The sequence below is a fragment of the Sciurus carolinensis genome, chromosome 5, assembly GCF_902686445.1.
Source record: "Sciurus carolinensis chromosome 5, mSciCar1.2, whole genome shotgun sequence".
In the NCBI taxonomy this organism is placed as follows: Eukaryota; Metazoa; Chordata; class Mammalia; order Rodentia; family Sciuridae; genus Sciurus; species Sciurus carolinensis.
The window spans coordinates 148,523,771-148,550,187 of record NC_062217.1 but is presented as its reverse complement, the minus strand read 5'-3'; the positions used below and the strand labels follow the sequence as shown (position 1 = coordinate 148,550,187).

Genomic DNA, 26,417 nt, shown 5'->3' with positions numbered 1-26,417 from the left:
CTCTGCTCTGTGTGCGTGGTGATAGACCCGCTACATTCTTTAGAATCTCTTAGATCCCAGAAACTTACAACACATCAATCCAAAAATAGGACCAAGCAAAGTGACTTTGTGATCTTTTATGCACAAAGAAGGAATCTTTTAGGGGATTCCAGAGATATTTGGGGGGGTTCTCTCATTCCTGCATAGTTCTTGTATGTGGTTGATCCTTCCTCTTAAATTCTTAAAGCTGTGCTGAGAGACTTTCCTTGGTGGTGGTGGTGGGGGGGCGACAAAGAGGGAATGGAATGGACAGAAGTGAACACCAGCTAGTACTGTGTGACAAGGTAAAGAAAACTGCCTGAGGGGAGCAGAGGACAGCAAACAAACAGGAATGGAATTGGGCTTCTCTGAAGGGACTCTGTCTTTTCTCTAGTTGACCGGTTGGGTGAGGGGCGAGGGAACACCGAGGACTGAATGCCCAGCATGTAGCGGAGGACCAGCGTCCCCGTGTCTCAGTTTCCCAGGTAGAGGCGCTCGGAGCGCCGCCTCTCTAATGTCGCGGGGCAGCTGGGTCGGGCCAGCCGCCAGGGGGCGCGAGCGCGGGGCGGGTGCCGGGGAGGTGGGCGCGCGCGGAGCGGAGCGTGGCGACCCCGGGCCGAGCGGGCGCCGGCCGAGGCGGAAGCCCGGGCAGGAGGCGGGAGGCGGGAGGCGGGAGGCGGGGCGGCGCGCTGAGTCACACGGGATCGGTCCGCCCACCGCTGCCAGGGCCGGAGGTGACAGCGGGCCCGGGACGGGCGGCCGCAACTGCCACCGCGCCGAGGGACCTCCAGGCGGCGGACAGCAGGTCAGGGCTGGGCCGGGCCGGGGCCTGGCAGGGCCGGGCGAGGGGCCGGGGCCGCTGTCCGGGGCCGCGGGCAGAGGGGACCCCAGCTCTGCGGGACGCGCTGCGCGGCCGGGCCTGCGCCGCCCCTTCCCCGGGAGACGCTGCGCTCGGCGTCCGGAGCCCGCCAGGGCGGTGGGCGCAACGGGCCAGCTCGCGCTCCTGTAGCGCACCGCCAGGCCGCCGCGGGTCCCCGGGGCTGGAGAGGCAGTCAGAGGGCGCGGACGTGGACTTTTCAAGTGTTGTCAAGCCCGGGGCTCTTTGCATTGCACCGCCCTGCCACTCGGCACTGGGGCGGAATCGGAGAGCTGGAAAAAGAGTTCAGCGTTAGCCCAGCCCCTTGCTTTTACAAATGCGCAAAGCCACACTGCCAGTGGGTATAGGAGTCCGTGATTCTGTGTCAGGGAGAAAGGATAGATGGTTTCCCAAGCAAGATTAAGGCCTGTTTAACTGGAGATGCAGCTTTGGTTATAACATGGTGGAGTTTTGCAAGTACCCACGGACACTTGTAGGTACTGATGTCCGCCGAGCATCCATGTGTCGGAGGTGCTGTCACTTGAATAAAGGAAAATTGGAGTTACCAAACAGCCAGAGTCTGGTGCAAATTAGGAGCTGTGAAGAATGCTTGATGTACACAGTTAAATTTTAAATACAAAACCAAAGCCAAAACCAACTTTAACTACAATATCATTATCCTTTACTGTCTCAATTATACTGTAATGAAAGGCAAATATTTTTGGCACTCATGTTATTCTGTAATACTTCTAATTTGCCTTTCGGTCTGTTTTATAGTAATTCTTTTACAGTAATCTGAACATGTGTTGAAACACTTTCTTTTCATAATTAGCGATTCTGTGATGATGTGTGGCATGTTAATGGGGACTCTTAATATTTAGGGTTTGAGCATAGTTCAGTTCCATCATTGACATAACTGAGTTACAGTGGGTGAGTAGAACTGATTAATCTGTAGTATATTTTGCAAGCCTGCAGTACTGACAGCATACAGGTGTGATTCCTCAGTCAGTGCTGTATTGCTTTACTCTTACAGTCTGAGTAGATTCAATGTAATGAGGAACTTGGTTTATACATCAGCACCCATTGTTTCTCTAAAATGTTGAATTAAGGCATCTCTAAGCCTTCTCTCTGTCTTTAAAGTTCTCTGATTTTACATGCTAATTTGTAACACATGTCACTCATTGCAACAAAAAAAAGTTTTAAGAAAAAGAGTTTAAAAACTCTGCATGATGCATAGTGGATCTTCAAATTCATTATTATTCTATCAGTGTTGGGCTAAAGTAAGGGAAAAGTGATTTTCAGATTACCAATACTTCGGTGTTAAATTCACTTAATTTGGAGACTGATGGAGTGCTTGGCATATTGTGCAGAAGTGCTAAATCAGACCTGAGAATGAGTTCTATGCAGTGTAACAGATAACTTTTGCAATAAACTGAGAACATTCTGACTCAGAAAATGTGATAAGATGGCTCTTCTATAACATTCATATTGTGTTTTTTGACTGAGATGTAATAATCTCTGTAGACTCTGTTCAAATATGTGTGAGTTATTTGTCTTGCAGCCACAAAGCAGGGCCCATCTCCATCTTTTTTCTGTCTCCATTCTTCTCCAAGTGCCCCTCTTACCTGGAGAGACCCTCTTCACATTCCTAGTCCATCCACATGGCAATGCAGAGCCTCCTTAAAAAGCACTAATTGAACTTACATTATTTTTCTAAGAGAGCAAGATGAAACGTGGTTCTTGAATCACAAGACCTAAGGGTACGTGTTCATTCTTACAACATAGTGACACTCCATGAGGCTCTGCTTCTGAAAAAGGGTTAAGTGGACCAGGTTGATATATATATATATATATATTTTTTTTTTTTTTTCTAATCTACTCTATGCTTGAAGACTACCTTATAGGAAGCTTCCAGAGTCAGGCAACTTGTTGCTTCTGTCTCAGAAGGAAACACCTCCTGCACGGTACATAGTGAAGCTTCAGGTTCTTTTTTTTTTTTTTTTTTTAATACTGAAGATTTAACTCAGGGGCACTTTACCACTGAGCTACATCCTCAGCCTTCTTATTTTTTATTTTGAGACAGAGCCTTATTAAGTTACTTCGGGCCTCTCACTAAATTGCTGAGGCTTGCCTTGAACTTGTGATCTTCCTGCCTCAGCCTCTGAAATCACTGAGACTATGGGCGTGCACCACTGTACCCAGCCTCAAGTTCATCATTATTCTCAACCTTCCAAGTCAGTTTTATCTGTGTTGGGCTAAAATAAATGAAAAGCAGTACTTCAAACTACAGATAAACTTTAGTGTAAATTTGGGGGATTTTTTTCAATGATTCAATAATTAGAATGCAAATAGAGGTTTGTGTACACATTACTAGGTATAAGACTTGACTTCTTTTCTTTTTGTTGTTGGGGAGGGTTCTGGGGATTGAACTCAGGGGCACTCCACCACTGAGCCACACCCCCAGCCCTATTTTGTATTTTATTCAGAGTCAGGGTCTGGCAACTCGCTTTTTGCTGAGGCTGACTTTGAACTCAAAATCCTCCTGCCTCAGCCTCCCAATCCACTGGGATTACAGGTGTGTGCCACTGCACCTGTCTAGACTTGACTTATTTTCTAGATGTATTATTCTACCATTTTTGAAGTCAGTTAATGTACTACCTATAACATGCATTATAATAAGATATTGCCAATGAAATTCTCATGTGTGCTAGGTTTTCTGCTAAAACATCTTTAAAATTCATTCAGAATACTGAAAAATTTCACAACATTAATTCAATTAATATGAGATAGTTTATTACATTCTGCCTGGCAAAATGTCTGAATAAACTAATTTTCAAGGTTGGATAAAATAGTCTTGTTGGTCAGGAGTTAATTATGAGATAGTCTCTTGCCTGGAAAGGCAGAGAGGTCTGAAGTACCGGCCCTAAATCCAGATCACAGAGCAGCTCTATAATGAAAGAGCTGCTAAACACACCAAGGCATTAACTTTTGGTTAGGTACTTTATCCTTGATGCTAAAAAGAGTAGCAGTGGGAGGTAAAATAGACATAAAGTGTGTTGCTTCGCTTTCGGATTTGTTGGTTTTCTGACTGAAAGATGTGATAGCACAGTAAGGCAAATGGGGCGTGCAGGACTCTGAAGTCTGAGGGGTGCACGGGTTCTGACTCATTCGTTTATTCAACAACTATTCTTTGAGTACCTGTACGAGCTGGGCACTGTCATAAGTGCTGGGGATGCAACTATGAGCAAAACAGACACACCTCTGGTGGAATAGACATTTTAGTATGATGGAGACCAACAGTTAATAAATATGTGAATGGATAGGTCATTTGATCAGAGTGCTATGGAAAATTTCAAAGCATAAGTAAAGGAAGGGTGTGGGGGGTTATTTTATATAGAGTGGTCAGAGAAGCCCTATACTGAGATGACTTTTCCTTTATTTTTTTTAAATTTAATTTTTTTAAAAATTTTGGGGTCCTGGGGATTGAAAGGGAGGGTGGGGGGCAAGGCGGGGGTGGGTGGAGCTCTACCACTGAGCTACATCCCCAGCCCTTTTTATTTTTATTTTGAGGTGGCGACTTGCTAAGCTGCCGAAGCTGGCCTCAAACTTGCGATCCTTCTGCCTCTGCCTGCTGAGTAGCTGGAATTATAGGCCTGCACAACTGTGTCCTCCTCTGAGATGACTTTTGATCTGAGACCTAAAGGAACTGAGAATGTGAGCAGGAGGCAGAGGACAAGCAAGTTCCCGGGTCCGATGCAGTAGCATGTTTGGCACACTGGAGGGACAGCAAGGCAAGATCATTCGTGGTGGCCAGGCAGGGTGAATGTGGATGAGGAGAGAGTGACATCAGATGAGAGAGTGTGAGAGTGGGGAGGGGCATCGGTGTAGGCCATTTACAAGTTTTGACCTTGGGTCTGAGTGAAGGAGAAGCCTTTACAGGTGTTTGAACAGAGAATCTGATGGTGAAGTATGTTTGAAAGGGTTGAGGGCTGGAGGTGTAGCTCAGTGGTGGGAGCTATGTGACCATAAACCAGAATTATTCTCTGGGCCTTTGTTTCCTCATCCGTAGCATAATTGGGTCCCTCTAGCTAAAGATTTTTTTGTTTTTGTTTTGTTTTGTTTTGTTTTGTTTATAGTGTTGGGTTGAACCCAGGGCCTCCTGTGTGTCAGGAAAGTGCTCTACCACTGAGCCATGTCCCCAGCTCCCCCTAGTTCAAGATTTTGAGATTCCAACTTCTGTGGAATATTTCTACAGGGAGGCAAGAGGATTGTGTAGGGAGAGGTTCTAAAAGCAGATAGCTTCAAATGACCCCAAAACTTGACACCAGCCCATCTTGAACTGAATCACCACAAATCAAGTGGTATCAGATCTTTTTCAGTCCAGTTGTCAGGGCGTGAGACAAAAACACTGGTCTGTCAATATTCTCTGCTCATCCCTTTCATACTCTGCTGATCCCTGAATTTCCCTTCCTGCCTGAAAAAGGATGAAAAGCTGTTACTCATCAACAGAGTTGGCAACCAGAGTAGCTTTTGTTGTTAGGAAAATTGGGAGCTTTTGGGAAGGAAACAATTCTAATTTTGTGTTTATCATAGGTCATTTGAAATCTTCTTTTATAACACACAGAGTCTAAAAGATTTCTTGTTTTTAAATTCCTCTGCCCCATTCCCACTCATCTCATGCCTCCTAGGTGCTCATCCTAATGCATTTTCATAGGTATCTTTTTGTCTATAGGATCTTGCAAAGTGGAAGTGTTTGCTTTATATGTGTGTATTTTAATTTATAATGCTTTAGTGCATTTTGTTTCTTTTTCCCTAAGTACTATATTTAGGATTCATGCCCGTTGCTATGAATGCATCTGATTCTTTGCCTCTGAATGCTGCATCACACTCCCTGCTGTTGTGTACCTACCACAGTTGTTCTTACCTGTCCTCGGAGCAGTGGGTGGATACTTGGGTTGACCCTGCTCCCTAGCACCATGTATATTGCTGCAAAGAACATCTTCACACATGTCCTCTTATACAGCTGCATAATATTTCTGTGGGGCATATGTTCAGAAGATTACTGCTGAATTTTAGGTTTGCATAGACTGAATTTGACTAAATGGTGCCAGATTCATCTCTAAAATGGCTGCACCAGTCTTGGTCCCTTCCTCTAGAAGCATGCGAGGTTCTTATGTCCTCATGTCCCACCAACACTTGACTTTGTCTGACTCTCCATTTTTTCTAATCTCATAAGTACAAAGTGATATCTTGTCATTTTAGTTTTTCTTTGATTACTGACAATTTTGAACATCTCTTAACATCACAGCTGCTTCTGCATATTTCTTGTTCATATCTTTGCCATTTTGTATCCAAGCTGATACCTGTTTTGTTGTTGCCATTTATTTGCAAAAGTGATTTTATAATGTAGATGTTTACTCCTTGGCATGTTTAGACTTGGAGATATCTTCTCATTTGGGTGTTTGCCATCCCTTAATCAAGAAAATGTCCTTCTTTTTTCTTTTTCTTTTGTGTGGAGCTGGCAGTTGAACCCAGGGACTCACACATGCTAGACAAGTGCTCTGCCACTGAGCTATTTCTTTCCTTCCTTCCTTCCTCTCTCCCTCCCTTTCTTTCTTTTCCTTCTTTTTTAAAAACAAGGTCTGCTAATCTGTCCAGGCTGGTCTTGAATTTTCAATCCTTCCTGCCTCAGCCTCCAGAGTGGCTGGGATTACAGGCATATGCCACCACACCCAGTTTAAGGGGGAAAAATGTTAATTTTGGTGTAATCAACTGAATTCTTTGACTTATGATTTATGCTTTTGAAGTTTTAAGAAACCCTTCTCAATCTTATGCCTGTGATTTTACTGCGTCTAGAGCCCACATTGGCATAAAGTGTTAGATACTGATCCAGTTTTTCCCCCCTCCCATTGATTGAGCCAGTTGTTCCAACAGTATCTCAAAAAAAAAAAAAAAAAAAAAAAAAAAAAATCCATGCTTTCATTCACTGAATGTGGTACCCCTTTTCTCTCAAGTGATTTTCATGGATCCACTGCTCTGTTTTAGCCTCTGTTTGGTTCCATTAGTCTGTAGCTCTTGCTCCATTTTTTACTGCTCTAATTTTATTACAGTGACTTCATAGTTATGTTGTAATAACTGGCACTACAAGTCATTCATTTTAAAGTTTACTTAGCTCTTCCTGGACCAAATTTTATTTTTTCATATAAATTTATAGTGAGTTTATCAAGTTATTCAAAATTTATATTTTTAGGTAATTTTATTGGGATTCTATTAAATTTGTAAATTATTTGGGGGAAGCTTGACATTGTTTTTATGGTAACATATTCCATCCAAGAGCATGTAACATGCCTTTCCGTTTATTTGGCTTATTTTTTTTTTTTTTTTTTTTTTTTTTAGCATTTCTTAAAACTTGGAAATAATTTAAAACTAACAGAGAAGTTCTAAGAGTAGTACAAAGAAGTCCTGTGTATTCCTTACCCAGAATCACCAAATGTTAGGCTTTTGCCACATTTGCTTCATTACTTCCTCTCTACATTTCTATGCACATTTTTCCCATTGACCCCTTTGAGTTAGTTGTAGACATCACCAAATTTTCTCTTAATACTTTATCAGCTCATTTTTAAACCTGTTACTAACTTTAAAGTTTTCCCCCAGGAAAGTCTAACAGGGCATTCTTGGTTAAATTAATCTGAATACTTCATAGTTTTGTTACTGTTGTGAATCATGTTTCTTTTTAATTTTATTTTCAAGATGGTTGTTAGTAGTTTAAGAGATACAGTATTGATTCTTCTCAGCTGATCTTGTATCCTGCAGCTTGGCTTCACTGTCTTATTCAAATTGTCTGTTGATTGTTTCCCCCCTCCACCCCCAGGTGGTTAATTATAGCCTTTGGAAACTGGTAGTTTATTGCTTCTTCCCCATGCTTAAGCCTCTTAATTCTTTTTCTTTCCTTATAGCATTAACCAGGACTTGTAGGACAAAACAATTGCTAGGGGGCATCTTTATCATACTCTCAAATTTAAGAGAAGTCTAAACATTTTTGTTTGTTTGTTGGGGTTTTGTGTGTAACCTTTTTACCAAGTTAAGGTATTTCCCTCTATTCCTAGTTTACTTAGAGCTTACATCATAAATGATTATTAAGCCTTATTGAAAACTTTTTTGGAATTTGCTCTCCAGGAAACAAGATGGTACTAGTCAGGTTCTAAGCCAAAGTCCCAAGCCTACACTGAGGTGGTTTCAAACAGAAGATAAATAAGAGTCCTCAATATTTCTGCACCCTACATATATCAATTTATGATAAACATTCCAAGATTTCTAATATAAGCTTATTTCACGATCAGGTCAGCTTTTCCTCCTGCTGCAAAGAGTCAGAATTTAAATAGCTGGTGTGAAGAGCAGGGGGGTGATCCATGTGCAGCATCTTAACTGTAGTTGTCAGCACGAATATAAATATAAGATATGTGAAATTACAGTTTTGTTACTCTGGATCAGTCTCTGTTCAGGTGTAAATCTTACCTAAATATATCTCAAGAAATAGTGAGGTAGTTCAGCAGCAAGAGCCATAGCAAGGTCTTCAACGACGGTCACTGTGAGGGTGTTGGGCAACTGACTCCCATGGCGCATGCGTGCTCCCCCACCCTCTTTTTACCAGTTGTTTTTTCCTAATTATAAAAATTCTACATCTTCATTGTAGAAAGTTCACAAAACATAGAAAACAATTCTGTAATCCTGCCTTTTGGGACCAAACCCTGTAACAATCTTATTTCTCTCTGGTCTTTTTTTGGATGTGGGGGGAAGGGTACATTCATGGAGAAGGGGAGTGCGTTTAAAATCTCGCACTCTGCAATTTTGTATCACCCTTTTTTGGGAGTTAGGCTGTCAACTTTTGTTCATCTTGCTTTGATTGGTCTTTGGGGTGGGGGATGGTTAGAAAGACACGATTAGCTTATAACTAATCAGCTAGCTTGCAGATAACTTGCAACAGGCCTCGCCTGAGGAAGCGACTGTGCACAGACAGCCCAGCACCATTATCACAATATGGAGCAGGATAGTCCGAGTCCCTGCAAACCAAAGGCCAGCCTGGTGGGGCAGGCAGAGCGGGAGAGATTTGTTTGATGTCCCTTGTTTGATGATTTGTTTGCTTCCGCTCAGTCCCTTGGTTTCACCTTCTCTCTTTAGATCACACTTACTTCCATCTTTTGGAAAATAGTAATTGATCTTTCTTTTAAATATGAAATAAACCCCAACACAATCATTTTGTTTCCCTAATCATCTTTGCTGCTGTGATGTGTGGTGAGGACAAGTGGCCATAAGTTGACATTCCTGTCAGCAGGCAGGTTCAACCTCCATCCAGCTGCCCTCCCTCCTCCCGCGACCCTTTACCCTGCACTGTTTTATTTGGGTTTGTTTTGCCCTAACACTTGCCACTCTCTAAAATGCCTTCCCTGTCCCTCAAGGAGAAAGTTCCTCAAGGGCAAGAATCTGTTGTATTTGTGGTCATATCCCAGGCACCTCCAACAGTGGCTGGCTTGTAGCCCTCACCCATGAATCCATAAAATGCATTAGTCAGTCAGAAGGCAGCTTGGGATCCAGAACCCAGAAACTCAAGAGGGGCAAGGAAAGAAAGTTCTCTTGGCCTCCCTTCCATGGAGTCCCCATTTCCTCCTTGACCTCTTAAGCACACCAAGCACAGACTCCGCTACATGGGCAGCAGCCCTTGCTTGGGAGCCTGCACTTTCCGGACAGCAGAGAGTGAGGGTCTGTGTTGCTGAGTAGGGAGGGTCTGTGTTGCTGAGTTGTGGAGTAGGGCCCTCCAGAGAATAGTCAATGCTGACTGCTGACCTCCAGCCACGGGTTCTGGACCGAGCACACACTCGGCATTGTTTCCACATGGTGATTCTCTTAGGATAAATGAGCCTGCCCCATCAGCAGAAAAAGTTGCAATGGATGTGCCGAGTTGTGCTTCACTCCCCAACCTCACAGCCCACATCCTCCCCTTTCTAGCATTTTCTTTCCTCTCATTCCGAGCAATGTGGACACTTTTTTGCCTTTTCTCTCATTTCTGAACAATAAGTATTCTGGATCTGGTTTGGAGTTGTCAGGATGAATGGTATGGTTTATATACCTAGTCACTTGATCCTGAAGCAAGATCTCAAATTGTATTAGCACCATATATATGCCTTTTTTTTTTTTTTTTTTTTTTTTTTTGTACCAGGGATTAAACCCAGGGGTGCTTAACCACTGAGCCACATCCCCAGCTCCTTTTTTTTTATTATTATTTTTTATTTTGAGATAGGGTCTTGCTAAGATGCTTAGGGCCTAAGTTGCTGAGGCTGGCTCTGAGCTTGCAGTCCTCCTGCCTCAGCCTCTCTAGCTGCTGGGATTACAGGCATGTGCCACAATACCCTGCTAGAATGCTACGACTAATAATAATACACCCTAGTGCTGTCCTTGAGGACAGTGCCACAGACCCAATCTGTCCTGTGGAGGACATTGCTGGACTCAGGACTGGAATATGACTTTCGTTTCTTGCTCTCCTGCTTGAAAGTTATTGTTGTTATCCACCATCTCCCCCATTTCCCGGACCTCATATCTGCTCCAGATCTACTCATATGTACTGATTTACTTCTGTGTCCCCACTTTCCACTCTAATCAAATGGGTCTCTTTTTCTTTCTTTTAACAGTCATGATAAGAATAAACATACTATTATTTTCTCCATTTAAAAAAATTCTTTTTAGCTTTACATGACAGTAAAGTTTATTTTGACATATTGTACATACATGGAGTATAACTTATTCTAATTAGGATGCCATTCTTGTGGTTATACATGATGTGGAGTTTCAGTGGTGGTATATTCATAGATGAACATAGAAAAGTTATGGCCAACTTATTCTATTGTCTTTCCTAGAGAAAAATGTATTATTTATTCTGGTTATAAATGTCTCTTCTTTCCATTTTACTGGGTTTCATTAACAGTCTGAATTCAAGTGAAAGGAAAGAAGTATATAACAATAACGGCAGCTAGTATTTCAAGCCAGTTACCATACTAAATGCATTAATCCACTTAATCTGCAGGATGATTTTATGTGCAAGGTGCTGTTTGTAACCCTCATTTTACACATGGGGATGCTCAGGTACAGTTCAGTAAGAACCATGCCCTGAAGTTATACTGCTGTTCAGTGATAAGACTGCTGTTCAGACTCATGTCTGTTTACCTCCAGGGTCCCTGCTTTTACCCCACGGTGGGCCCAATGTGGACCAGTGCCTGAGGACTGTGAGTGACAGATGTGTGCAGCCTTGTAGTTACTGAGATTAGTCCTTTCTCACATGTGCTAGATTGGCTCACCAGCATATCAGTTGTGAATGGATGGGAGGATTTCATAATGAAGTATTTCAGATTCATAAAACTGAACATAGAATAATCCAACCAACATCCACACATCTACCACTCAAGATCTATAAAGCGTGTGGCCCATACTTGTAATCCCAGCAACTTGGGAAGCCAAGACAGGAGGATTGAAAGTTCAAGGTCAGCCTCAGCAACTTAGTGAGACTGTCTCAAAATAAAAAGTAAAAAGGGCTGGGGATGTAATTCAGAGGTAGAGCACCCCTGGGTTCAATCCCCAGTATTAGAAAAAAAATACTGTATAGTGAGTTGGTTTTCCTATTCCATCTCCTTTTACCATTTTATAGAGCTGTTTTGGTTCTGACATTAAAAAAAAAAAATGGACTGGACATGGTGGCACTCAACTGTAATCCCAACGACTCTGGAGACTAAGGCAGGAGGATCACAAGTTCAGAGCTAGCCTCAGCAACTTAGCGAGGTACTGAGCAACTCAGCAAGACCCTTTCTCTAAATGAAATATGATAAAGGGCTGGGGATGTGGCTCAGTGGTTAAGTACCCCTGGGTTCAATTATTGGTACCAAAAGATAAAAATAAAAAAGGGGATTATTTTTTATTTACATATGACAACACCATAATTGTTACCTAAAAATAGTAGTAGTTCTTTAATATAATCAATATTCTAATTAATGTTCAAAATTTCCTATTTGTCTCATTTTTTGAACAACTCATTTTTTAAAAATAAGATTCCAAGAAAGGTACATGTGTTGCATTTAGTTAACGTGTTTCTTAAGTAACTTTTAATTTATAAGTTCCCCTTCCTAAATTTAAATTTTTTGTGTACAATTTATTTGTCGAATGAACTGGTCATTTGTTCTACAGGTCTCCACGTTCTGGATTTTTTTAAAGGGCTTTTGTCATATCTTCATGTTATCTCTATAGTGAGTTAACTTTGTTCTTTACTTGATGGTCTCTACAGGAGGTTCCTAGTTATTGAGGTTTCCATAAATAGAAAGAACTCACTGGCCCATATAGTTTGATCTGGCCCCAAAGTCATTTCTGAGGAATCTTCCAAAACGTCCCAGGTGTCAGGGAATGACATTATCCACAGTAGACCTTCTCTATCTAAACATACTGTACCTTGGAAGGAATTTTATAACTCCCTCCTGGCTAGCTGTTTTGAGAGTTAGGGGAAAGAATTGCAGACAAGTGCTCTGGTTTTCTTCTTTTTAGACATTGCTTGTTGCTTTAAGGATTTCTGGGGCTCAGTGCCAGAACCTCCCTGGGATATTATTGTCTTACATTTAGATCTGCTTATCAGGAGCCTCTGAGAATCCCCAGAGGGTCAGGTAAGAGGAGAGGGAGTTTACACTGGAGCCAGACTCTGTGAGTGCCTGTTGTAGTCCTGGATTCCTGAGCAGCTGGTGGGACTGTGGATAACATTCGTACATGTATTTAAAAAAAAAAAAATTGTTTTCAGCCTCTGTTGTTTTTACTGTAGTATCTAGAAATTCAGTAATCACAATAACAAGGCCATTGTAGAGGTGAAGAAACCCAATTTTGTTTTTATTTATTTATTTATTTTGCGAATTTTTACCCTTGCCTACTGATCAGTTGTGGTTTTACAGGGGCAACGAATCAGTATTAAAGTAACAAGAAGGAAAATTGTTGAAGTTTGAAGCTGTGTTTGGATGTAGTTAGTAATTAAAAATTGTAAAAATAGAGTATCTTAATGTCAGAATTTTCATCTAGTTTTAAAGCCAAATAGTTAATAAAACAAGGCTAAAAATTTGATAGAAAGGAAAGACATTCAATGGATTTAGTATAACATTACTTTTACTTTTATTTTAAAGGCTAGTCTTTTAACCAAGAGGTTTGCTTTGATTAAAAATATTGATTAGCAGTTATATTCAGGTTGGGGACTGGGGTTATAACTCAGTGGCAGAGCACTTGCCTAGCATATGTGAGGCACTAGGTTCAATTCTCAGCCCCACATATAAATAAATGAATAAAATAAAGGCCAATCAACATCTAAACATATTTTAAAAATTCAGGAAGATAAAAAACAAAAAATAAAGCAAAATAAAATATATTTAATATTTTACTAGTTGATATTTAATATTTTACTAGTTAATATTTTACTAGGTTGAATTTTACTAGTTTGTTCATACTTTGTTCTTTTATTCCAGAGGTAAGATTCAAGCTTGGTCAATATTTTCTTCTAATGTGACTCAAAATGCATAAAAATTAAAATACAACTATTATTTTAAAAAATTGTTAATCAGAGGCAATTTGCTGGTTTACTGATAATTCTTCCTTGCAATGACCAGTGAATGATAAAAATGAGCGCTTCGTATTCACACCTGATCACGGGTAGCAACGATATATCCAAGAAATAGTGTATTAAAAAGCAGTCTGTGGTCATAACTATTGTAATAATGTTTATTATAATGCTGTATTGTGCTTTATGTTTAATGAGAATAGTTACTCTGCTGTGTTTCAGTTCTCTTTTTGAATGTGGTGTTTTTCCCACGGGCAAAGGAACAAGCAGGTGACACCGCCTTGAAGAGAACTTCAAGGTTTGGGGTGAGGCTAGAGTGTAGGGGGTATGCTAGGAGAAAGGTGCAGGAAATGAGGCCAAATCTGGGCCTCAGGACCAGATTATGATGAGTTTTGATCTGTAGAAGAGTTTTAGAACTTCCTGAAGGTGATGGGAGAGGAGCCTTGAAGAACTTCAGGCAGTAGAGAAATATGAAGTTTTGTTTTTTCAAAGATAATCCTCATTGCAGTGTGGAAGATAGGACTGAGGAAGGTAAGACGGGTAGGTAGCAAGTAGGAAGCTATTGCAGTCCCCCCCCAAGAAGAGATGGTGGGAGTCCCAGGTTGATGTGTTTAAAGGATTTAACAATAGTGCCAATGCTTTTCCTAGAAGCAGAGGATATGTTTTGGAAGAGTAAATGAATTAATTTCATATCCCTTCTCTATCCCTGGAAGGCATTTGGCAAAGGTTTTCTTGGACCCATATCCAGGGATCTCGCTTGTAAATTGCTGCCAAATCCTTGTGGGTCTGTTGTGAATACACAGCTCCTATTTAGAGCTTAGGGTAGAGGGGGAATGTCAATTGCTTGTCCTGGTGTCTAGTAACCACAAGGAGTCACATTACACCCCCTTCCTCTCAGGGAGACAGTAAAACTTTTGAGAAGTTAGCTCCACCCAGAACTTCCTGCCTCATCTGTATTATTTATGTTGCAGTCAGTCCGGATGATGATAACAGCCCTCCTCCTCCTCCTCCTCCTCTTCCTCTTTTTCTTCCTCCTCTTCCTCCTCCTCCTCCTCCCCTCCTCCTCCCCTCCTTCTCTTCCTCCTCCTCTTCCTCCTCTTCCATTATCATTACTGTTCTCACAGTATTTACTATTTGTCAGGAATTGTATGAAATGTTTTACCAACATTATCAAACTTAATCCTCATCACACCCTGTAATGTAGATTACTATTATTATCTTCAGTTTACAGAGGAGAAGACCAAGCTTTATAGAGGTTTCCAAGTAATTTGCCTAAGGTCACAGCTTGACAAATTGCAGAACTAGAAATTGAAACGCATTCTGACCTTAGAGTTTAAGCTCTTAACTGTTATGTATATAGTTATTACTTAATACAATTTGGTGGTGAATATGATTTGTTTTTAAATTTGCTCTTTTATGTAACCCCATTCGGTGAAAGTTCACTTGCTCAAACGCTGTATTACCTATCCTCCATTTCCATTTAACAGGTGAAAAGTACAAATATAGAATATTTACTAAAACATGAAGTACAGGAAAAACTTCAGGGGGTGGGGGGAAGATTAGGGAATCTATTCACATTTCTACTATAAAATATATAAATTTCTAATAATAATGTTCTATTATTAAACCCATTTTATAGATGAGGAAATTAAGACAGAGGGAAGTTAAATAACTCGCTCCAAATTTTGTAGCCCTAATAAGGGATGGAGCTAGGGTAAATCCAGGCAGTCTGGCTCTGAACTATTACATGTGTCTTGAACTGATCATATTTCTGCTTGAAAATGATCTGAAGACCTTGAAAACCTTGTGCTAAGAGAACAAAGCCAGTTCTACCATTATACTTGCCTAATCAGAAATCTTTAGGTGCTTCCAATTGCCTTTAAAAAAAAAAAACAGCCTTCCCAACCTGGAAGTGAGGCTTGTGAGGCCCCATATGACACTGTGGGAAGGAGTGTGGGGAAGACACTCATGGGGAATGTGAATATATTTAATGTGTGAGTTGATGTAGTTCAGTGTGTTCGGTGATGCATCCTTCAAGTATCCTGGAAGACTTGCTGTGTATCAGGCAGTGCTCAGGTCCTTGATGGACACCAGTGAATACAACAGACAAGAAGAACCCCCACCCTGTAGAGTACACAGGAGATGGGACTCGTTCTAGAGGCTGCATAGAGGAGGTCGCATTTGAGTTGAATCTAAAAATAATAGTTCACCCCCATGATAAGAGTTATACGTGTGTGTCCAACAAAATAGACAAGGAAGTGTGCTCTGCTCCTCGTCAGAGGCATTGCACAATCACACAGTAAAAGGTATGGATGTGTACTTCTGTTAAGACAGAGTGAAGATTTTTTTTTTTATTTTATTGTAAACAAATGGGGTACATGTTGTTTCTCTGTTTGTACATGGCGTAAAGGCATACCATTTGTGTAATCATAAATTTACATAGGGTAATGCTGTTTGATTCATTCTGTTATTTTTCCCCTTCCCCCCCACCCCTCCCACCCCTCTTTTCCCTCTATACAGTCCTTCCTTCCTCCATTCTTGCCCCCCTCCCTAACCCTAACTCTAACCCTAACACTAACCCCTCCCACCCCCCAAGAGTGAAGATTTTGAAATAGCAATTCAGTCTACCAGAGTATATATTATAAACACAAATAGCTGAGCAGAGTGTGAATGCAGAGGTGACTGGACATGGGCACAGGAATGGCTAAAATTTGTCAGGGCATGTCAGGGTACTGTTAGAGGAGTGGGGTTAAATTGTGAATTCCAGCACTGCAGTTATTCCTTGATCTTTATGATTTAGCTTTGTGTTGCTAGTATAAATTTTACTTCCCAACACTATCAAGTAAAGACATTTTAAAAATCGATTTAAATCATATTTTACCTACTCTATACTCCCCTTCACCTGACTATTGGCAAAATTAGTTTAGACATCTTTAGAGCCCTCTTCCTTCTCTGGACCCAGTGGTATCATAGACTCTCTTGATTCTATAGGGTGCTAGAAAGCTGGAGAAGGAACTCTGTCTTTATGCTGCCTCTAATCTTAGGGGAAAGCCTACCATTCAACATTTACAAACTTAAATTGCATAGTTAAAAAACAAACAAAAGGATGTTCCAATCTCTGAACCAGAAAAATTTAATATGAAACATTTGCAAATCAAAAATGCTATTGCATGCTGTGTTTAGAACAGAGTAACTGATCTGAGACCTAAATTCTCACTGTGAAGAGCTATAGCCTGGGGGGAAAAATGAGGTGACTGTATTCAGGTATTGAACCCTGCAGCACAGGTCTGTGATCCTAGAGAGAAAGGAAACACCAGGTGAGCCCCAAATTCACCTTGGTTCTCTGCCTGGAGACATTTTCTCATCTACAGCACTAGAAGGTGAAGCTCAAATGAGAGCAATGGTCTCTCAGAGCCAAGGAGACAGAGATCAGAGTTTGGGGCTGCAGATGTCTGGGATTTGTAGGACAGGGAATTGGTGATCAGGGAACAGCAAATGGGTCTAGGGGCAGAGACTTAACACCAGATTTTTCTTTCCTCAGGGACTGGACCAGGCATGCACAGGGCAGGACTCTGGAACCCAACAGAGAGTGACTGTGGGGTGGTACAAGTTGAACAGGGTATCTGAGGGTGCTCAAAAATGTTGGAATTCTAGTCTAGCCAGAGTAGAGAGACCTTGAGGAACGCTTTAGATATTCATTTGAGACCTCAGAAAGGGCAACTTCAGCAGTTCAAACAATACCCTCAAAGGCCATACCATTGAGACTAAGGACAAAATCAAAATAGACCAACCATTCATGACATAAAACCCAGCTTAAGAGGATCAAGGGGATCTCTCAGTAATTTAACTGCCTGTCAAACCAAAGTTCAACACTCATTAAAGGAAGACAAAATAATCCAGAATGCCTATAACATATTATCCACAATATTTAGCACACAATAAATATTACCAGAATACCAGGAAGTAAAAATATGGCAAATAAGCAAAAAATGTGATCTATCTGGGTGCAGGGGTGCATGACTATAATCCCAGTGACTAAGGAGTTTGAGGCAGGAGGATCACAGATCTGGGGCTAGCGTGGGCAATTTAGCAAATAAAAAGGAAAAAGGGCTAGGAATATAGCTCAGTGGTAGAGCACTTGCCTGGCATGATGGGGCCATGGGTTTGATTCCTAGCACCAGAAGAAGAAAAAGTAAATGTGATCCAGACTGTAGAGAAAAAGATACAGTGGACCATGTTATGAATCAAATGATGGTTTTAGCACACAAAGAATTTAAAGCAATTGTACATCTATCCTAGGTAACAAATGACTCCTAAACTCCTTAAACGTTTATTTAAAATAAATGTCTGTTATCTCAAAGTTTCTGTGGATTGGAAATTCAGGAGTAGCTCAGCTGGGTGATTCTGGCTCAGAGTGTCATGAGGTTGCAATGAAGTCGTCGGTCAGGGCTGCCTTCACCTGAAGACTTGAATGGCACTATTGCATATCCTTGATGTGGCTGTTGCCGGGAGGTCTTAGTTCCTTGCCACATGAGCCTCTCCTGAGGCTGAGCGCCCTTACAATCTAGTCCTGGAAATCACACACTGTCCTTACCACCACATTCCTAAAGATAGCTCGCTCAAGAGGAGGGGAATTAGACTCCTCCCTTTGATGGGAGGAGTTTTGAAAAATTATGGAGATACTTTAAAACCTCTGCAAGATATTTAAAAGCAACTTACCGCAATAGCAGAATGGGATGGGTATAGATGGAATCGTATTGCTGTGTGGTTCATATATTGTATTTGTTTGCTGTACTGGGGATTGAACCTGAAGGCTTCTACTGCTCAGCTGCATCTCCAGCCCTCCCCCCATGTTACTGCTCATAAGGTTACCTCCAGATTCACCGATTCCCATGTGGATATACTATTTTCTTTGGATCACATATTATCGCCTTCCCCTCCTGTCAGAGATTTCATTTATATGTTGACTTTTAGGTCTGAGTTCCCACATACCACAGGAGTGATAGACTGTTTTCTTTCTTGTATTGCAGTTGCAGATTCACTCTGTTGCTTGTACTCTGGGATTTCATAGAACTAGCCTAACCTCTGAGTGTTGTTCCAAACCCACACACAGTTTATTTTTCTTCTTCTCCATCAAATGTTACCCTCATACTACCAAACTTGTAGTTTTCTTATTGGGACTTTCTATTTTTCCTTTTCTCCTTCCCTAAATTTGGTTTGAAGCCTTTGTTCCTTGTTTTGTGGAGAGTGGCTTTTACCATACTATACCATCATGATATTGTTCATCCCGGGTGTGTTGTGTTCAGTTATTACTAATAACAGCTAAAGAACCAAAATTTAAAATCATAATTTTAATAAATAAAGGTGGATCAAGATTTTTTTCTAGAATAGTATTAACTTTATTCACTGTTGTTCCTGTGTGCCTTCTTGAATGGATTAGAAAGTGTGCCTCCTTTATGTCTGAGACAGGGGAGAAGGACTGAGTGTCCTGTTGGGACATTACATCTTCCACACTGTCGACATCTGAGGAATCTGCCGTTCACTGGGTGTGTTGTATCTTGGCATATTCTCTGGCTCACCTTGAATAGGAGCTACCAGAGATTCCATATACATACATCCCTTTCTAGTAGTGACTCTGGTTTCGGTAAAAGGCAAGTGATAGTTTTGTTGTTTGTAGAAAGCTGCAAGTTCCCATTTACCATGGTGCTTAGATGTTGGGACTCCTTAAGATGACCCAGAATCATCTCCCCCGCGAGTGGTCTTTTATATTTTTAACTCCAAGTGGATGGTTGGTTTTCTGTTTTTTGGGTTTTTTTTTTTTTTCCCTCCCTTAGAATCTTTAGTGTTCTTAATTCTTTTCTTAACTCCTGATTCTTTTTTTCAAAATATCAAGAATATTTTATACTTTGAAATAGACTGAAGGGTAGAGAAATTCCTTGTGTTTTTTTAAATCTTCTGTAGCAGAAAAGCTATCTTATACTTGAACAGATAAGGAAAAGAAGCACCGTGGGCCTGGCACGTCTCTGTAACATTTGTCCCCTCGACTTGGAATGCTGGGTTAATACATTTTCATAGCATCTCCTGGAAACTGTCTCAAAAACTGCCTGTTTTTACACGTTCCTGGTGCTCCTTGTTATCTGCAGTCACACCCTGAAATTTCACTTTATAGTTTCCCCTTAATCTGCACTTATGCAGTTGCTATCGTATGGATTATCTGCACAATTGTTACATATGCAATATAGTGGAGCAGTTAATTTTAATGTGTCACTAAGGTATTTAGCTCAGACATGTCCAACTTATTTAGTTATGAGTCAGTGGTTTTTAAATTTCCACCTATAGAAATACACATATGATTTAAAAAATGTCAGTCTGAGAGAATATGTAAGGAACTCCTAGGTTAACCCATTTGAAATGTTTTTAAATATGAATTCCCACCACTGTTGTAGGTCCTGGAATATTAATCATGAGACCTCCCTCTACCAGCACAATTTTGTCAGAAAGACAAAATTGATATAGGTGTATGTAAACAGTTTCTTTAAAAAAAGAAATGTAGGAAAATATACGTCAGCTTCTAGGGTGGAGTGGAGGCTTTAAGTTAGTTAAAACTACTGTGTTGGGGGTCAGTCTTGAAGCATCATAATTTAGATTCTGTCTTTGTCAAAACAAGCTTTATGCAAGTACTTGGGTGTTTTTAGATGAGGGCTGTTCTGTTCAAACCCTGAGAAGAACTAAAGGGTCCTTGACGATTGGCAGAAGCTCTAACTTTTCCCCAGTGTTGTGGTTGTTGCCTTCCGAGGTAGGACAATTTTAAGATAAGCCCAATGTTGGAATAGAAATTCTAAGTTGGTGTGTGATAGCAGATTCCTTTACTTTTCTATCTTATTTTCTTTAATTATCCCATCTGAGTCAGACCAGAGTTCTCTTTTCTCCAACATTCCACAATTAGTTGAACCAGAGCACTCTGGGGAGGGAGGGAGGACATGCTATTGAGGGACCCCACAGATGGCCCTGGCTGTCCAACTCAGCCCCAGAGGCCGCCATGGTCAGGATGGCTGTACTCCTCCTGTTCATGTGTTGCTAGTTCTCTGAGGAATCACCTGGTAGTGACTGCTGACCTTCTGTCCGAAGTGAACTCCGGTGACATAAACCAGCAGAGGAAGTGCTGTTTTCCTAGCTTCTTTCATTTCCTTCCTTCCTGAAGCAGTTTTAGACTTCATTTTCTAACACCTCTTACCTTTTCCAACAAAGAAAAGAAACTATACTTTTAGCCCTGTGTTGTTAAATATAAGAGAAACATGCAATTGCTTTTGAGATTCAATATTCCTTCTCACTGCTGAGACTCAAAATCTTTAAAATGGATTCTCAATTCCCCAAAGTTCATGTTTTCTAGAAAGTTCTGTTCCAAGAAAATTTTGAGATACTCATGAAAGCATATTCTTTTGAAGGACCCTATCTTGCAGAGCCCCTGCAAAGAGGAGCCTCCTTCCCAGCTCCTCCCAGGGAGTAGAGTCCAGCTGTACTGTGCTATCACCATCCCAGGGCAGGAGCAGACAAGGAGGAGATTCAGCAGTCTGCCTTTCAGTTAAGGAGACCCCTGCAGAAACTTTGTTCTGGAAGAATTTAGAAGGTGTTACTTTTTGAAAGAATATACCTGCTTAATATACTGCTAAATTTGGTTTTGTAGGGTTTTTTTTGTTTTTGTTTTTGTTTTTGATTGGTTGATTGGTTGGTGATGGTGGGACCCAGGCATTAATATTCTAAATGTTTTCAAAGCCTTCAAAATATGTATATCTAGCACCTCATTCTCTCTCTTTCCTGGATTTATAGTGGTAGTTTTAGGAAACTTATAGTTTTCTATACTCTCTCTCCATTCTTTTCATGCATGGTGCTCATAAAACCTAAGAATCCTTTTGGGTGTGTTTTACTCCAGGGTCCCACAAAAAGCAGAAACATATTCCAATTGGGTAATTTGAGGAGGTCCATCTTAAAACAGAATGGACAGGTTTAGGGAAAATACTAAAGGATTTTACTATGTACCAAGGTTAGCAGGAGAGTCACCCTACTCCTGCAGGGCCAGGGGACAGGATAGGTACCTGACTGGAGAGAGCTGTTTTAGATGGGACTTTCTGATGGTAGCCCAGGCCTTTGAAAGGGGACACAGCCAACTCACAGGACAGCAGGGAGGGAGCCAGGGAAACAAAATGCCCCAACCTCAGGGTGCCTCTGTCTTCAGTCCCTGGTACCACACATGGACCAAACCCAGCTGGAAGCCAGAAGCCGGGGAGGACTGGACACAGTGCTTGTGATCAGCCTCTCATACACAGAGCAGGGTAGAGGATGGAACTAGAAGGGCAAATTTCAGTACCCACAGTCTGGTCCAAGTTCAGACCTTTAGCCCAAAGTCCCCATAAGAAATTACTTATTAAGCCAATGGATATCGGTATCTATCAGGGTAAAAGTTCGTGATCTCAGGTGATTCTTAACAAACTGTCCAGACTTGTCGATAGATTGCTTATTTAAAATTGCTGAAGTCTCCCAGGCCTTCTTTCACTTTCTGTCATATTTTATGACCTACATTTAAAAACATTTTATTGTGGTAAATGTATAGAACATAAAATTTACCATTTTAAGTGTATAATTCTGTACTATTAAGTGCATTTACATTGATGTGTGACCATTATCACCATCCAACTCCAAAATATTTTCTTTTTCTTAATTGGAAAGTTATACCCAATTAACACCGATTCCCCCTCCCCCATCCCTCCTCCATTCCTCCCCCTCCTAAGTCCCTGACAACTGTCCTTGTACTTTCCTTCCTTCTGTCACTTCCTTCCTGTACAGGGGATTGCACCCAGGACTTTGCACATGCTAGGCAAATGCTCTACCACTGAGCTACATCCCCAGACCTTTTTATTTTTTATTTTGAGACAGGGTTGCCCAGGTTGGCCTTGAACTTGTGATCCTCCTGCCTCAGCCTTCTGAGTAACTGGACTTATAGGTGTGAACCATCCTACTTTCCATCTCTGAATTTGACAATTCAGGATACTTCATAGAAGTGGAATTATATACTATTTGCCCTTTTGTGTCTGCTTTATTTCACTTAGCATAACATCTTCAAGTTTTATCCATGTTGTAGCATGTGTCAGCCCTTTTCTCCTTTTTAAGACAGAATAATGTTCCATTGTGTGTGTATATACCATGTTTTGTTTATTCAATCATTTGCTGATGGATGATTGGGTTATATGATGTACGTTGTAAAACTTTATTTTATTTCTTACCATGTCTTCATTAATGCATTTATTCTCATGGGTTTACTTTTACAAGTCCAATGATGTCTCATAAATCTATAAGATGATATATGAGCAAGGGCTATAGGAGTTAAAATGTGAAAGATGGAGGGGGACATGAGCAGGAGAGGTGGCATCACAGTGAGGAATGAAGGTGTGGGAAGTATTTAAGTATGTGCAAAGAGAGGGACCTACCTACCATGGATAAAAGAAATAGTGTGTAAGCAAACAATGGAGTTCTGGGTATTGAATGGGAGCAGAGACCATTTAAATTAGATAGGATTGTACTGAGCATGGTGAATGGATGGAATGAGGTTGAAAAAAATTTAAAGCATGCATGACCTGAAAAAAAGTGTGGTATGTCCAGATAAGTCTAGAGAATGGGATTAAAAAAGATTTTTAGCTAGATTGTCTCTGTTTTTAATATTCTAGTATTTTTAATGCCCCTCCAAGAAGGAAATATGGTCCATAGCTTTCACTTAAGCTTATAATGACTACAGTGCTCTTGTATTTTGGAGTACAGAGGTTAGGATCCTCAGAACACATTTTGGGAAATGGTAGGGACTATGCTAATCTTCTTTGGGGCAGGGGCTACACCATGTCACACATAACATCTTAAATGTTCCTGGACACATCATGGGAGCAAAGCTGGAGTAAGAGGTAATGGGCAAAGGCATTAGTCCATAGAAAATGTTAAAACCTCCTTGGGGCACTAAAAAAAATCACAGCAGATCCAAGAGTCCTCGACCCCACCCCCTTGGATGAGTAGGACTGTCCTAAGCACAGTAGAGGAGAGTTAAATGCTATTGTCAGCCACCAAGATCAGAGAATATACATCTAAAGAATGTTGAGTTAAAGGCCCATCAAATGATTAGCCTGCCTAGTAGTGCCAAAGTAATATCCTTTGTGGGGATCTGATGGACTCCATTTGGCTTGACAAATATTTGTTGAATATGTCAATGAATTATAAAAAAAAAAAGGAAGACCTTGTAAACTTGTAAGCAACTGAGCAATATGTAAAAATCAACAATATAGGAGAGATAAATCAGGTTCATTGACATCCTAGTAGGGAGAAAAGAATTGTAACTTTGAGGAAAGAGGAAAGAGGTACTTAATAATTTTTTAAAAAACTAAACAATTATTGTGCTCTTAAGAAACATATGCCAGCTGGAGCTGTGGCTCAGTGGTAGAGCACTTGCCAAGCAGGTGTGAGGCACTGGGTTCAACTCCCAGGACCACATAAATAAATGAATTAAATAAAGGTCTATCAACACCTAAAACATTATTTTAAAAAAATATGTGTATGCCAAAGTTTAGTGGGACATGCCTATGGTTGATTTTGAAATTCATCAAAAATTGAATACTTTAAAAACATCAAAAAATAATGAGTCAATAAATGTATAAAGGGGTGGATGATATACGATAAGATTATGGCAATCAGATGTTACTGGTAGAATCTAGGTGGTGGGTATAAAGTTCTTTCAACCTTGCTGATTGAAAATTTTCATGATAAAATATTGGGGAAACAGAGGAAAATGGAGGAAAGACCAATGACATTTAAGAGGCAATCTTTGTAGTAGAAAGAACATGGGCCGAGCATTCAACAGACCTGAATTCTGTGAGCTTAAGAGGTTGTGAGTAAATTGTTCAATGGTGGTGGTGGAATCTGAGCCCAGGCACCCTGGCCCTGGAGCCTAGTTCTCTGTGTGGCTGTGTCTCCTGGCTTAGCGTCTGTGCATGGGAAATGCTCAAGTGGTAGCTGTCATTAGTGTACTGTCAGCTACTGAGACTAAAGGACAAGTTCAAGATCTTAATGGTTTAGCTGGCAGATTTAGATGACACCTCTGCCAGGGTCATACATAGGCAAGCTGGAAAGTGAAACTACTTGTGAGAAAGAAATGGTTTGTTTAATTTTAGATAAGTGGAACTAGAGAGTTTGATATGAATTCATATAGTTCATGTATTTTCCTAAGTTTCAGTGAAGCATTTGAGAATATTTTGTTTTTCTTCCCTCACAGAGTTTACATTCTAGAAGGGCTTGGAGAATTATCTTTCCAAGGATATTCATATTTCAAACAAAGCATCCCTCCAAAGGTAGAAATGTAGGCATTCATCAGCCAGGGATGAAGAAGGGGTTGTTTCCACAGCAGAATTTTCTGATGTCCCTGAAATCGTGCCATTTGGGCAGTAATTTCCTGTTTTCTCTTGAGTCCATCTATGTACTGTTTTCCTCTGCAGTTCTTTTTACTTCCATCTGGAGTTGGTGAAATAGCTTATAGAAGCCATTAATGACTGAGCTTCGAAATAGATGCTCCGACTTCTCAAAGAGCCCTGCATGAATAATAATGGTGTGTGCAGGACAGGGGAGAGCGAAATGAAATCCACCAAATTATACATAAAATAGGGGATGTCAAGCCCTGCATTTCTGGTATCACACGTGACTCACGTAACTCAGCAAGGCTGTAACTTCAGTGCCCTTCTAGGGTGTGTATTTCTCAGTGATTACGCACTCATTCCAACAGAGTAGGAGGTCAGTCAGTAAAAGTATTTGTGAACCAGATTCTTCTCTGCTTCTGAGTCATTTTCTGGTAGAGTGAAAAGGTTCTAGGGAGAGGCATTAACTCTTTCAGATCATAAGGACAAAAGTGTAAGAGGGTAGCTCTCTAATCTCTGGAATTTGTGCTAATTCTTTACTTGATGTTTTAGATAATAAGGTACATATTTGGTTAGACAGTAAGATGGAATTTGAGAAGAATGTACTATAAGAAGGAAAATAATATCCATTTGGTTCAACACTGAGGAGTTGTTTTATTAACATATAGATGGCTAAGAGATTTGCAAATATTATGATTGATTTTCTTAAAAAAATTTTTTAGACACCACCCTTCTGCAGAAATCTGACATCTAGCCACTTTAGTCCTCTGGAATATGGTCAGAAAATAAGAAAGGGCCTCATATCACATAAAAAATAACTATTGAAAATCTCTAGTACTGACTTTTACCATCACAGAAGAATGTCAGCTTGTCATTTAGACATTATGTGTGTGGGAACCTTGAGTAATTTTGATGGTATATGTGTGGTCCTCCCTTCCCAGCAGATTGTAAACAGCAATCTAGAAAGTGGGTGGAAGGGTTGATGGAGGGTATAAACTGAGAGCAGGGCTTAAATTGAGGTGGAGAGAGGGAGTTATACTGTACTGGGATTATTATCATGATACAATACAGTAATGTATGGCCTTAAAATGAACTTGCATCCATCATCAAAGAGTAAGTCATGTTCAGTTTCTTCCATGGAAAAGATCAGAGGGTATATAATATTTCTATTTTTATTTATTTTTATTTATTTATTTATTTATTTATTTTTGGTACCAGGGATTGAACTTAGGGGCACTCAACCACTGAACCACATCCCCAGACCTATTTTCTATTTTATTTAGAGACAAGGTCTTATTGAGTTGCTTAGGGTCTTCCGGGTGCCAAGCCTGGCTTTGAACTCATGATCCTTATGCCTCAGTCCCCAAGCCCAGCTATATTCGTCTTGATGATTATTTTGAAAGAGTTATTATCTCCATTTCTCAGGACAAGAAAATTGAAGCCCAGAGAGTTTTAGTGACATGTCCAGGGTGAAATG

At 40.6% G+C, this 26,417-nt stretch overlaps 1 protein-coding gene across 1 annotated transcript in view; it reads left to right on the top strand.

The window, feature by feature from the left end:
* Positions 1–729: 729 nt before the first annotated feature.
* Positions 730–26,417, top strand: part of Dnmbp (dynamin binding protein) — a 94,953-nt gene continuing 69,265 nt past the window's right edge. Inside the window, 1 exon segment of the mRNA XM_047553218.1 lies at positions 730–823. The gene's annotated coding sequence lies outside the window, so the exon portion shown is untranslated.